Here is a 13,447-nt window from a genome sequence, read left to right on the forward strand (position 1 = left end):
CATGCTGTCAGTGTTCTTTGCGACTGCGTTTAACTTGACAACACTGAGGAGATGTTAGCTAAAAATCCATTTTTGCCAGCACTAACAAATTTCCCACTATTTGTACAACGTTTCAGTAAGTACATAAGCCGAATAAAATCTTATATTTTCCCACAATTTGTACAATGTTTCAGTAGGTACATAAGATGAATAAAATCTTATATTTGCTGTGAGTTCAAGTTTAAATAAACTGTGTTCAGGAGGTGGGGTACTGAGTATTTGCTGTTTCAAATATTCTAAATGTTCCATTTAATTTTGTCTGAGTCACTTCCAGTAACCTGTTTACTAGGAATCCTTTTGTTTTCATATAACTGACAATAAACAGATTTTTAAAAACAATATGAAATACTATAGTCAAATAATATAACATAAGTAATCAATCAATATCTTTTATTGTCACTATAAAAACTATAAAAACAAGTACACCTGTTTGTACATCCCACCTTCAAACACAGCCTCATACGACCATCCATGGGAAATCTACTTAAGCTTCCAATTTTCTATAAGAATACAAACTTCCTACAGGTGCTCAAGGAAGCCATCCGACTGAAGAAGGAGTCCTTTCGGGATATGGTATCTCGGACGACTCTGGAGGCATTTGCAAGGTGCCGACAGGTCTGAAGGACAGCAGCCTGGGGTGAGGCAAAGCAGCAGGTGTGGGAGGAGTTCGGAGCAACCATGGAGAAGGAGTTTCAGTCGGCACCAAGGTGCTTCTGGTGGACCGTGAGGCACTTCAGGAGGGGAAAACAGGGAACCATCCAAGCTGTCTACAGTAAGGATGGCACTCTGTTGACCCCAACTGAGGATGTAATCCGTTGTCGGAAGGAACACTTTGAGGAACTCCTGCATCAGACCGGAGTGCCCTCTATAGTAGGGGCAGAGCTGGAAGCTGATGGAGGATTTTCATCAGTTTCCCTGGTGGAAGTCACTGAGGTAGTCAAACAACTCTGCAGTGGTAAGGCCCCAGGGGTTGATGAGAGCCGCCCAGAAATGCTGAATGCTCAGGCTGTGGAGGGAGTGTCTTGGATGAGTCTCTTCAACATTGCGTTGACATCTAGGACAGTGCCTAAGGAGTGGCAAACTGGGGTGGTGGTCCCCATATTTAAAAAAAGGGGACCATAGAGTGTGTGCCAACTACAGGGGCATCACACTGCTCAGCCTCCCTGGTAAAGTCTACTCCAGGGTGCTGGAAAGGAGAGTTTGGCCGACAGTCGAACCTCTGATTGAAGAGGAACAATGTGGGTTCTGTCCTGGTCGTGGAACAACCGACCAGCTCTTCACTCTCACAAGGATCCTAGAGGGTACCTGGGAGTATGCCTACCCAGTCTACATGTGTTTTGTAGACTCGGAGAAGGCGTATGATTGGGTACCCCGGGAGATACTGTTGGAGCTGCTGCGGGAGTATGGAGTGAGGGGGTCCCTTCTCAGGGCCATCCAATCTCTGTACTCACAAAGCGAGAGCTGTGTTCGGGTGCTCGGCAGTAAGTCGGACTCGTTTCCAGTGGGGGTTGGCCTTGCGCCTTGTCACCAATCCTGTTTGTGATATTCATGGACAGGATATTGAGGCGTAGTCAGGGGGAGGAGGGTCTTCAGTTTGGTGGGCTTAGGGTCTCATCACTGCTTTTTGCAGATGATGTGGTCCTGTTGGTTTCATCAGCCTGTGACTTCCAACACTCACTGGATTGGTTCGCAGCCGAGTGTGAAGCAGCTGAGATGAGGATCAGCACCTCTAAATCTGAGGCCATGGTTCTCAGCAGGAAACTGATCGATTGCCTACTCCGGGTAGGGAAATGACGTCTTGCCCCAAGTGAAGGAGTTCAAGTACCTTTGGGTCTTGTTCACGAGGGAGGGCACAATGGAGCGTGAGATTGGCCAGAGAATCGGTGCAGCAGGGGTGGTGTTGCATTCACTCTACTGTACCATTGTGACGAAAAGGGAGCTGAGCCAAAAGTTGAAGCTCTCGATTTAACTGGTCAATCTTTGTTCCTTCTCACCTATGGTCATGAGGGTTGGGTCATGACTGAAAAAACTAGACTGCGGTACAAACAGACGAAATGGGCTTCCTTAGGAGGGTGGCTGGTGTCTCTCTTAGAGATAGGGTAAGAAGCTCAGTCATCTGTGGGGAGCTCGGAGTAGAGCTGTTGCTCCTTCACATTGAAAGGAGCCAGCTGAGGTGGTTCGGGCATCTAGTAAGGATGCCCCCTCGGTGCCTCCCTAGGGAGGTGTTCCAGGCGCATCCATCTGGGAGGAGATCCTGGGGAAGACCCAGGACAAGGTGGAGAGATTATATTTCCACACTGGCCTGGGAATGCCTCCGGATCCCCCAGACAGATGTGGTCAATGTGGCCCGGGAAAGGGAAATCTGGGGTCCACTGCTGGAGCTGTTGCCCCTGCTACCCACTCCCGGATAAATGGTTGAAGATGAATGAGTGAGTGAGAATTAAAGTGCACTGAGAGAGAAAAAATGGGCCAGATTGCACAAAGCACTTGTCCAATAAATTTGGAAAACTCTTCTACCTTACCTGTTTTTTACTAGCAGTACTTTGGGCACATGCTTTCTGACAATCCAGGACCTTTCAGAGGAGTTTTGCCTGTCCTTTATGCCTGAGGAACAGATGCTCACTAGGTGGGAAAGCGGATTCATCATATTGGTCATTTTTATTTGGGCAGATATAAATATGTTTCTATGGGTCCAAAAATTTGGTAATGGTATAAAAAACAAGAAAATGGATATTTAAAGAAGAGTCAGTTTGCAGGCTGTCTGAATGTGTTTGTCAGTCTATATGTGGCCCTGCGATAGACTGGTGTCCTGTCCAGGGTGTATACCGCCTCTTGCCCTGTGACTGTTGGGATAGGGTCCAGCCCCACTGTGACCCTTAACTGGAATAAGCAGATATACAAAATGAATCGATAGATAGATAGATAGATAGATAGATAGATAGATAGATAGATAGATAGATAGATAGATAGATAGATAGATAGATAGATAGATAGATAGATAGATAGATAGATAGATAGATAGATAGATAGATAGATAGGTCTGGTGTCAGCTGACAAACATGGAAAGCGTTGCCTCATGAATGTATTTTCAACTCATTTATCATTATGTTAATTAGGACAATATGATCTGTCCCCCTTTGTTACAAGCAAACTAAGTTTTGGTTGGCTTGGCATTAAATATTATATGCAAATGGGGGAAAAACAGGCTGTGGCTGACTGCGCACTTATAAAATGTGTAAAATTTACAGAGAGAGAAAAGAATAAAAGGCTCATGGGAGAATATTTGCCAATGGAAAGAAATGCTTTTCTAACCACAGTGCAAAGCAGCCACTGGTAGCCAGTTGACTTCCTGCTGCAAGTTTCCACCAACTCTTTCCGTGGCAAAATGATGTCATTTGTGGAACAGCAGTGGGCCAGGTCATGTGCTCTGTGTGCTGCCAGACTGAGGCACATTTCCTGGCCCTATCTCCCACTCTTCTTCGACTTGAAGTCATGAGCTGACACCTGCCTCGGCGGCCTGTCTAACTCGCAGGTCTTGACACCGGCCCCTGGATTTTGTCAGGTTCCAGCAAAGCCTGTTTGGAGATGTTGGCATTTCTCAGCCCTCTTGGAGAGCATTCCACTTGTGTTGAGTCACTCCATCCACAAAAAGAGGAGGGGTAGCGGATATTTAGTTCATAAAAAGCTGTGGGATTGTTTTTCTTGCTATTCCAGGTCCGGCATTCAGATGAAATTTAAGAATCGGAAACAGACGGCGTGCTGAGCTGCAGCCTTGACCTGGTTATTCAGCAGCGGTCATCGTATGAATCTTTGAAATGTCTCACTCATGCCGTAGCTATTTGAAACAACTGTCATTTACATACATTTGCATAGCTGCCACGAGATAGTGTTCGCCGATGACTAAATCTATCAGCTCATGCCGTGTAACAAGATAGATCTGAAATATTTACACATTGGACAACAGGTTGGGGGAAACAGCTGCCAGGGGTTATGTGATATCGGTGATCCACAGGAGGCTAAGAAGGCACGTCCTCAGACTGCACAGAGCTGTAGGATGCGATGTGATACCCCAAGAAAGATTTGGAAAATGCTGCATTAAAACTGACGGCTGTTGACAGCATTAGTTCAACACAGTGTTCAGGGTCAAAAAGAAGAGCATCATAGGGTTTGGGAGGATGTGAGTATGATTTAGGGCTCAGCAGTGTAGCATAACCTGTTGACCAACAGAGGCATTACAGGCTAAAGGTCAGGCAGGAAGTTGTACATATCCAGTACAGAAGCGCACATCCTGTGCATAACTACAGTGTTTTAAAGGACAACGATCTGTTCCACATGGACATGTAGGTCTACACAGTTACCCTGTATCTTCACCTGCTTCTGCTCCAATGTGGCCACTCTCACAGTTATTTTTTTACCTCCGCCAAGGAGGTTATGTTTTCGGTTGCATTTGTTTTTTTGTTTGTTTGTCTGTCTGTCAGCAGGATAACTCAGAAAGTTTTGAACGGATTTTGATGAAATTTTGAGTGGTTGGAAATGACAAGAGGAACAAGTGATTAAATTTTAGTGGTGATCCGGATGACGATCCGGATGCCGATGCTAACGCGTTAGCATGTCTATGGCAATTTCAGTGTTAAAAGTTAGCATTAAGCAGTTGCAGCTGTCATCACGTTCGGGTGCAGTTGTTTTCAAATTGTAATATTTCTTAAATTTATTTTTGTTTATACGAGGTTTATTAGAAAACTAACCGGCAGGTTTATAAAAAAAAAACTATATGGATTTGAATCACGTGCAATTACACCAGACATGCTTGAACCCTCGTGTGCATGCGTGAGTTTTTTCACGCGTGTCGGTGACGTCATTCGCCTGTGGACAGGCTTTGAGTGAGCACTGGTCCAGCCCTCTCGGCTGAAATCCTTTGTCTGAGACACTGCTGGAGACGGCGCGCGTTGCTTTATCAAAATTTTTTCATGACCTGTGAGGGATATCCGAGTGGACACTGTTCGAGAAATTCAGCTGGTTCACGGTGAAAAGTTTAACGGCTGATGAGAGATTGTGGAGTTTCTTTTGCTTTAAGGACAGCTCACAAAGCGGATCGGCGCGGCGCGGTCGGAGGTGGCGTCCGTCTGGCTGTTTCGAGCTGAAAACATCCTAATTTAAGGCTCTGTTCAGCCAGGTCGTCGTCAGAGAACAGAGAAGTTTCAGAAGAAGTCGGCATGAGGACTTTATGCGGACATTCCACTGTTAAAGGAGATTTTGTAATGAAAGAACGTGCGGGCAAATTTGCCGACTCGGTTCCGTGACGACGACGCAAATCTGTCTGCGCCACGACAGGAAAAACACCTCTGTGTTGAAAACCATTTGTAAAATTCAGGCGGCTTTTGATGGCTTTCAACAAGTGAGTATCTGAGAAATTGTTTAACAACTGGGCGTGTTCCAACTTGTCCGTTAAGGTTTCCAGTGGAGGTGTTTTTCCTGTCGCGACCCCCCGCGGTCGGGTCCGGCCCGACATGCGAATCTGCCCGCACGTTCTTTCATTACAAAATCTCCTTTAACAGTGGAATGTCCGCATAAACTCCTCATGCCGACTTCTTCTGAAACTTCTCTGTTCTCTGACGATGACCTGGGTGAACAGAGCCTGAAATATGGAAATTTTCAGCTTGAAACAGCGAGACGCCGCCGCCTCGGAGCGCAGAGCTCCATGGGCCGTCCTTAAAGCGAAACTTACAGACTAAAATCTCTCATCAGCCATTAAAATTTTTACCGAAAACCAGCTGAATTTATCGAATGGTGTCCACTCAGTTGTGCCTTACAGTTTTTGAAAAAATTTTGATCAAACAAAGCAGCAGTCTCTGAGCCATTCCTAAACAATGAAAAAATCGACGAGAGGGTGGGCCACTCCTCACTCAAAGACTGCCCACGGGCGAATGACGTAACTGACAGGCGTGAAAAAACTCTCGCATGCCCACGAGGGTTCAAGCATGTCTGATGTAATCACACGTGATTCAAATCCATATGGTTTTTGAAAAAAATAATAAGGTCTGATACTTTTCTAATAGACTTCGTATATTAATAATCTAATGATTATTATATACAATTTTAGAGAAACAGACAAAAAGAAATAGATCACTGTGCCAAGGAGGGAATCTCTTTAGGGTCAGTGACCCTATGGCCTTGTTTAGAGAAGTGTTTCATAAATGTTAAAAAATTCATATATTTGCAGTTTAGATGAATAATAAATTGAATTTTGTCTCTTATTTGTTTTTGTCTATAAGCACATGCAATATCAATATCAGTGCTCAGATGACAGTAGCTTCTGGGAAAGGTGCAAGTTGCAATAAACTGTGATGCCAAGCACTAAGGATACATGCTATCCAGTCACAGCAGATGAAACGTTTTTTACTACTGAGCAGACATCATTGTTAGACTTTTTTAGGTTCAATGATTCCACGGCGTGTAGATGTTATGGCGTCAGTGACCCCATGGCCTTGGCGGAGGTTTGCACTCTCTGAGTGCTTCTAGTTTATATATATTTTTTGGTCAAATTCAATCTATTCCATAGTAAATGCCACAGGTTTTTTCATGCAAATCCCTGAAACTTGTCTTGGTACCCACCAAGGGGAAAAGTAGGTGAAGATCTTATGAGCTACCTTTGTCGCCTATAGCCGGCCAGATATGTGTAAAGTATCACTGCGATTGTCTGTTATGGTAAAAGCACCAAATTTTGCATGTACATTAACACACACACACACACACACACATATATATATATATATATATATATATATATATATATATATATATATATATATATATATATATATATATATATATATATAATTTAACCCTCAAGTGATTTTATTTAGCCCAGGCATATGTTTTTGTGCACAGTTTTACTAATTTTAATTAGATAAAAGTTTCTGACCATGAATCTATCAATCTGTTTGTCCTGCATTTGTTCATAGAATTTTGCAAGGATTGGCCGATCCATGTGGCAAGTATAATCCAAACTTGTGCAGGGTCACTTACGACCCCGAGAAGATCTATTAGATTTTCGACACCATAGCTTCTGATGATATTGTAATTTGCCAACTCTAATCATTATATTTTACTGTTTTGCAAGGAAGCACAGCCAACAAACCTAGAAAAGCAAGATTTACAGCTGCACAAGCACTGAGACTGATTCTTGATGCCCAGAGTCACAAAGGGTGACTGATGGGTTCATTGAGATTTTTGTTAGTCTTGGCATATTTGCCAGTCACCGGTTCTTCTATATTTGATGCTATATTTATCCTACCATATTGGTCACTAAAATTGCTTGATTGCTTGAGGGTTAATAAATATGTATTATGCCAAGATCAGTTGTGTTCTTTTTATGGATTCAGCTTGTTTTAAACTATAGAATACAACATTTCTGTTTGTGTGACATATAGCAGATATGTCAGTTCAATTCAGTTTATTCAATTTATAAAGCACTAACTCACAACAGCGTAGCACCAAGGCGCATTACACAAAATAATTCAAAAACAATTTAAAATGAATTAAAAGATTAAAAAGCATAATTAAAATGTTTTAAAGAAGCACAATACAGGAGTAAAAATGAAAAAGAATTCAAAAGGATGCTGCTAACCATAGGACTGAGAAAACAAATGTGTCTTAAGTCTGGTCTTGAATGTGTCCACAGAATCTGACTGTCTCATTGATGCTGGGAGACCATTCCACAAGACAGGGTCACAATAAGAGAGGGCTCTTTGACCCACAGACTTTTTCTTTCTATGTGAAATGATTGTGTATTTTATAGTAAAAGAACCAAATTTTGCACAAGCATTCCCTGATATTCATGCATGTTCTATATCCGCTTACTCCAGTTAAGGGTCACTGGAGTGCTGGAACCTATCCCAGCAGTCATCAGACAAGAGGCGGGGTACACCTTGAACAGGACATCAGTTGATACAGTATTGTTTGATATATAATTAAAAAAATAAATATTATGCCAAGCTCAATTTTTCTCTCAACATAACAAATAGCAAAATCCAAGATGGCTGAATATCTTCAAAATACTCATTACGATATGTCTTATAGACACAAATGCATCCTTTTCTGTTTTCTTACCCATTGGATCCATTGCAACTACAATTACATAAAAAATAAAATTTAAAAAAATTGAGTTTGCCATATCTGAATTTGTTTGCTATATATCAACCAAAATCTGTGCAAAATTTTATGCTTTTTCCATAAAACATGCAATTGTTTCACATATCTGCCCTGCTAATAATGAAAAGAGCTCTGATGTGGTTGGCATTCAATTACCGGACAAATCCGTATTCATACAATATTCCATTGAAATAATTGTTTGGTGTTTCTGCATCCAAGCTAGTGATCAAGCTAACTGTGGTGGCATGTATGACTCAGTTTCAGCTAGCTTTCCTTGCTAGCTTGTAGCTAGTTCCCAAACAAGTTTTCTGAGCCCATAACCTTGCAGATATAGCAGACACAGGGTTTCTACTTATTAAACACTTTTTAATTTGGTGACCTACAAGTCTTGTAGGTCAAAGAATAAGTGCTATCTTCTTGTAACAAGAAGACAGCATTTAGTCTTTTATGAGTTAGTGTTCAGACAGGCTGGCTGTGATCCAGTAACCAACTCATCTACTTGTCTACATTTTTTCTTAGCAATCTGACACTTGCTACCAGAGAATAAAGTAATAAAGCTGACATTAGCATTTAAATGTATAGTTTATTTGTTCTTTATGGTCTCATTCAACGTACCATTTTGTGGATATTATTCTTTTCTCTGCCTTAGTGAGTTACTGATCATCAAACACAGTTGACCTTCCAGTAGCAGCAGCCACCTGAGAAATATTGGGACACTTCTCTGACTTGGAGTGGTCCTCAATTAAGAAGATAAGCCATGGAGATGTAGCTGCTATAATCTGTTGCCATGACAACCTCCTGAATGAATGGTGACTCATGTCAGCTGTGTCTTGTAGCGCTCTTGAAACTGCCGACTCGCGCGTCGGAGGATGAGAAAGCTTCAATCAAGTATGATGTTAAGTAATCCTGCTGAGTGCAGTCGTTTGCGGCCACATGTTGTGGTCGCTTGATTGCGTAATTACCCTGTGATGATATAGACCGAGCGCTACCTAAATTACATCCCACAATTTACATTTTCCACTTGGAGCTGGTTCATGCTGCTGGGAATTCTTTGTATTTGACACCAGATTTGTAAGCGTAGACCTCAGTGTCCAACCCCAATGATTTAGTGGCATTTTGTTTATGATCCGTCTTCTGATAATCATAAATATTTGTCATGGTGCACACACATATTCACCGTTGTCTATAATTGGTTATAAACATGCAAGAAGTGCAGAATATGACTCACTTTGGTACTGAGTCGCTGAAAGATGGTGTTATACGGTTTCCGGGCTTCTTCTTGGGGTAAAACGTGTTTACTGTTAGCTCTGGTTGTGTGATTTATTTAGCTTCTGGAATTCAGCTCTGTTTATTCTGAACAGAACAAGAAGTGATGCATGTTCGCCAGAGACCAGAAAACGTGGATATGTGAGAAGCTTCAGGTCACGTTTCTGTTTATTATCATGAAACCAGACTGTGACGTGACGCTACAATAAACTCTCTTTGAATCTAATTTGTGAGGAATCTGCTTCCCCGCTGTAAGGAACCTGTGCAGGACGCCAAACCCACAGTAAATTTCTCATTTGCTCAGTAAATGGGAACCCCTCTTTCTTCACTCAAACATTCAGTTGTGCTGGACGTCATTTTCCAGACGACAAGATGCATTTGATTTTTGCCTCCATACTCAAAAATGTCAAGTTTTATTTCTTCAGAAGTTGTTTGTTGCAACAGAACACCAATATAAATGTAGATAGTCCCCTGAGATTTTTTTTTTTAATAATTGCTAATTGCTAGTAGTTTTGAAAGCCTTGAAACTGATTGGTCAGTCCAAGATATGGGGTTTGGGAACCTTGAAGTAGCACAGAAGAGACTTTTGTGGCCATATTCCAAATGTTTATATTATTATGTCCACCAAGGACATAATAAAACCATCAGTGTATATTTATTTATTTTCTTGTCTGTCAGTTAGCAGGATTACGTCAAAAGTAATAAACGGATTTTCATCAAAACTACTACATTTTGGATGTGATCCGGTGTCACAGACCAAACAGACTGCCCCTAAAAATTGGTCCGCCTTGCCTCTACTGCGCACGCGTCATTTCGGACCACAACAGCTTGTCTGAGACAGACTCTCTACGCCCAAAGCGATCAAATGGATTAATGTGTTTATTAACCATCCGATGACAAGGCAAAACCTCTTAAATCATTCTAAAGTCAGTTTTAAGCAGAAACAAGGTGATAATTGGCAAGTCATTACTGGCGCTCTGAAATGACATAGGCACCACAGCAGCTACTGCGCACTCTGATCGGTCCGCCGTCTTTTATTATGAAATAATGTTGAATTTATGTGGAAATGATTGTTGTACAAAAGCTTCAGATATCTGTCGCTGGAGTGCAGTTTTAAGCAGAAATGAGGTGATAATCAGTGAATTGCTGGTGACGCTCAGAAATTAGACTGCTGAGCTCTGAAATGACACATGCGCAGTGAAGGCAGGGCGGACCGATTTTTAAGGGGGACTGTTCAGCCTGCAACACAGGATTTGGATCTGGATCACCTCCAAAATTCTGTATTAAGATTTCACTTTATATGAAGGATTATGTCAAAACTACTTACATCAAAACTACTTCATGGATTCTCCCGAAATTTCCACCACAGGTAGATATTAGGGCATGGAAGACGCCACTGATCCAGTGATTAGAGGTGATCCAGATCCAGATTCTGGATCAAGATTTCACTTTATATAGGCTTTGAAGGATTATGTCAAAACTACTTAATGGATTGTGGAATGGAAGGCTCCACTGCATTTTGGAGGTGATCCGGATTGGCGGCTGTCAGAAATCTTGGATTGCTCTTGCTTCTGATTATTTTGGGCCCCTACGCTCATTGACAGGGTTAACATCTGACACCAGGAGGACCTGGTCTGCCACAGCAACTGCCACTCCCTCTGTGCACCGAGACTGTTGGAATGACCCAACCAAAAGTAGGTGTGTCCAACCATGGAAATCTGGCCACTTCCAGGTCTTCGTACCAAGCTTATGGAGTCATGAGGTTACTGGACAGACGTGTTTGGCAATGCCAGTATGTCTGCAGGCGAACGAAGGTCCAAGTCTTTCAGGTCCTGGTGCTTCCTGCCTTACTGTATGTTTGTGACATTTGGATGCTAACCAGTGTCCTAAGACGATTACTGGATGTCTTTGGTACTATGTTTCTTCAGAGAATCTTTTAGTACCGCTGGAATGACTTTGTATCAAACGAGCAGTTACTCAAAAAGACTAGGATGAGGACTATGACCTGCATTGGGAGAAAGTGTCATCCATGACATTTTGACTATGTGGCCCATTTCTCTGTGCATGATCCAGAACGCAGATGCTTGAGTTTTGAGGACCACAGTAGCTGGAGAAGGCCAAGGGGGTCCCTGCATTTGGCGCACCTGGCTGCAGCAGATAGATGGTTATCGAAGTGATGGTTATGGAGATGTGGGAATGGGCCATTTGTCTGCCTGGGTGGTTGCCATCCAGGACCCAAGTCAGTTCAGTGGTGTTGTGGATGCGGCACCAGCGCATGCTCCCAGACTTGACTTGACTGGGCCTCTGATGTATGTAAGTAGTTTAGAACAGCTGAGTACATGAGCCAAAGAGGTACCACATTTGGATCAAGCTCAGCATTCCGGATCTGGATCTGTTCTGTTTCTGGATGGAAGCGTTCCATCTCTGACATCTTGCACATCTCAGCTTTAGTCAGTCCTCAGGTGCTTCGCGTCATAAATAATGTAAACACATGCAAATCATTACCATTTCAAAAACAGTGCCAAGCCTTTAAAGATGTCACCAAATCCCCCATTGTGGCTCTCAGTAACGAGGCTGAACTCGTGTTTATGTTCGGAATATAGATCAAACTATTCCGTGTGCCATTTAAGGAAGAATTAAAAAGGGCAGCTTCATGAAGGCAGATGTTGAATTTTTTTAAATGTTTTTCTGCATTGCAGCTCATTTTCATCTGCTATTGATTTAAATCCTTCCCTCGGGGGCCCACTGAGCCCGGTTTCATCACTTGCTCTGGGAGGGGGGAAAACGCTTAGATTTTTGCTGAAAATAGCACTTCTGCTCACTCAGATTCCACAGACCGACTCACGCATAGTCGTGCACCTTAAAATAGATACTTTGCTGCGGAGATTAAATCTACGAGTGTCCAGGACCCCAGGAAGGACGCCCGAATGATTCAGTTTCAGAGACACTGAAGCCTTTTGATGTGTGCTGCGCTGATGTGGATGTATGGCTGCTGGAAACTCATGAAAACAGCAGCCAAAGAAGTTAAATGAAGGCGGTGTAATCCAGCTGCGGTGTGAATGACTTCAGTGAGGAAGTCAGTGCAAATGACAAGTACAAAAAAAAAAAAAATCAGCAAGTGTTTAAGTCAAAATAGACGTGTTAATGTTGCTCACGTCCACTTTACCATCTCACTGAAGAACAAAACGTGTTTTGAGTCTGGCAGCTCATTGACTCTCTGTCACTCCTGCTTATTTTTGTTCTTTTTAATCCTTTGGATGAAGGTCAACAGTATGAATGTCATCAAGATTCGATCCGCCGTCAGATGATTTTTTTCTGAAAACCAGTTCAAAGAATTTATCTGAAATTTGGACTAAACAAACTTGAAGGGACTGCCTGGTCACAGTAAGTTGCACTTTCTGATTGAGTCCCTGTGACCCCCCCAGGACCCCAAATGTTAAAAAAAAAAAAAAAAAATGCCATTTTCACACTGTTTGATTTATTGCAGTAAATATCTTCATATAATGCATCTTTAATTTGGTGCAAATAATCCTTGGGGGGCTGCCTGGTCATAGTAAGTTGGACTGTCCAATTGAATCCCTGTGCCCACCCACCCAGAAGGGTAGCCAATTTCAGGTGAATACATATATGCAAATCTCTGTCTGTCTGGTCTTCTGATCCTGCATCGCACTGAAATCAGCATGTGATCACCGTGATTTTCATTCTGTGTCATTTATGTTGACCCTGGAGTAACATCAGGGGGTTCATTTTCATGTGCCCCTCATGCAGTGCTGCCAACCATCCCGCTTTGGGTGGGACAGTCTCAGTATTTACCCCCGTGTTCCACGTCTCACATGTGTGTGAGCGGGACGTCCATTACGGGCATGTCCCCGAAGCCCCTAGTTACGCTTTGCACCCTTGGCGCTTGTGGCCACGCGTGCGTGTCCCACATAGGAAAATTTAAATGTTGGCAGGTATGCTCATGGATAGATAGAGTTAGGTACTATCATTT

At 42.6% G+C, this 13,447-nt stretch overlaps 1 protein-coding gene across 2 annotated transcripts in view; it reads left to right on the forward strand.

The window, feature by feature from the left end:
• LOC117520851 (protocadherin Fat 4) overlaps window positions 1-13,447 on the forward strand; it is a 278,309-nt gene that overhangs the window by 212,005 nt on the left and 52,857 nt on the right. The gene's annotated exons all lie outside the window — the stretch shown is intronic.

The sequence above is a fragment of the Thalassophryne amazonica genome, chromosome 11 (genome assembly GCF_902500255.1).
Source record: "Thalassophryne amazonica chromosome 11, fThaAma1.1, whole genome shotgun sequence".
Taxonomy (NCBI): domain Eukaryota; kingdom Metazoa; phylum Chordata; class Actinopteri; order Batrachoidiformes; family Batrachoididae; genus Thalassophryne; species Thalassophryne amazonica.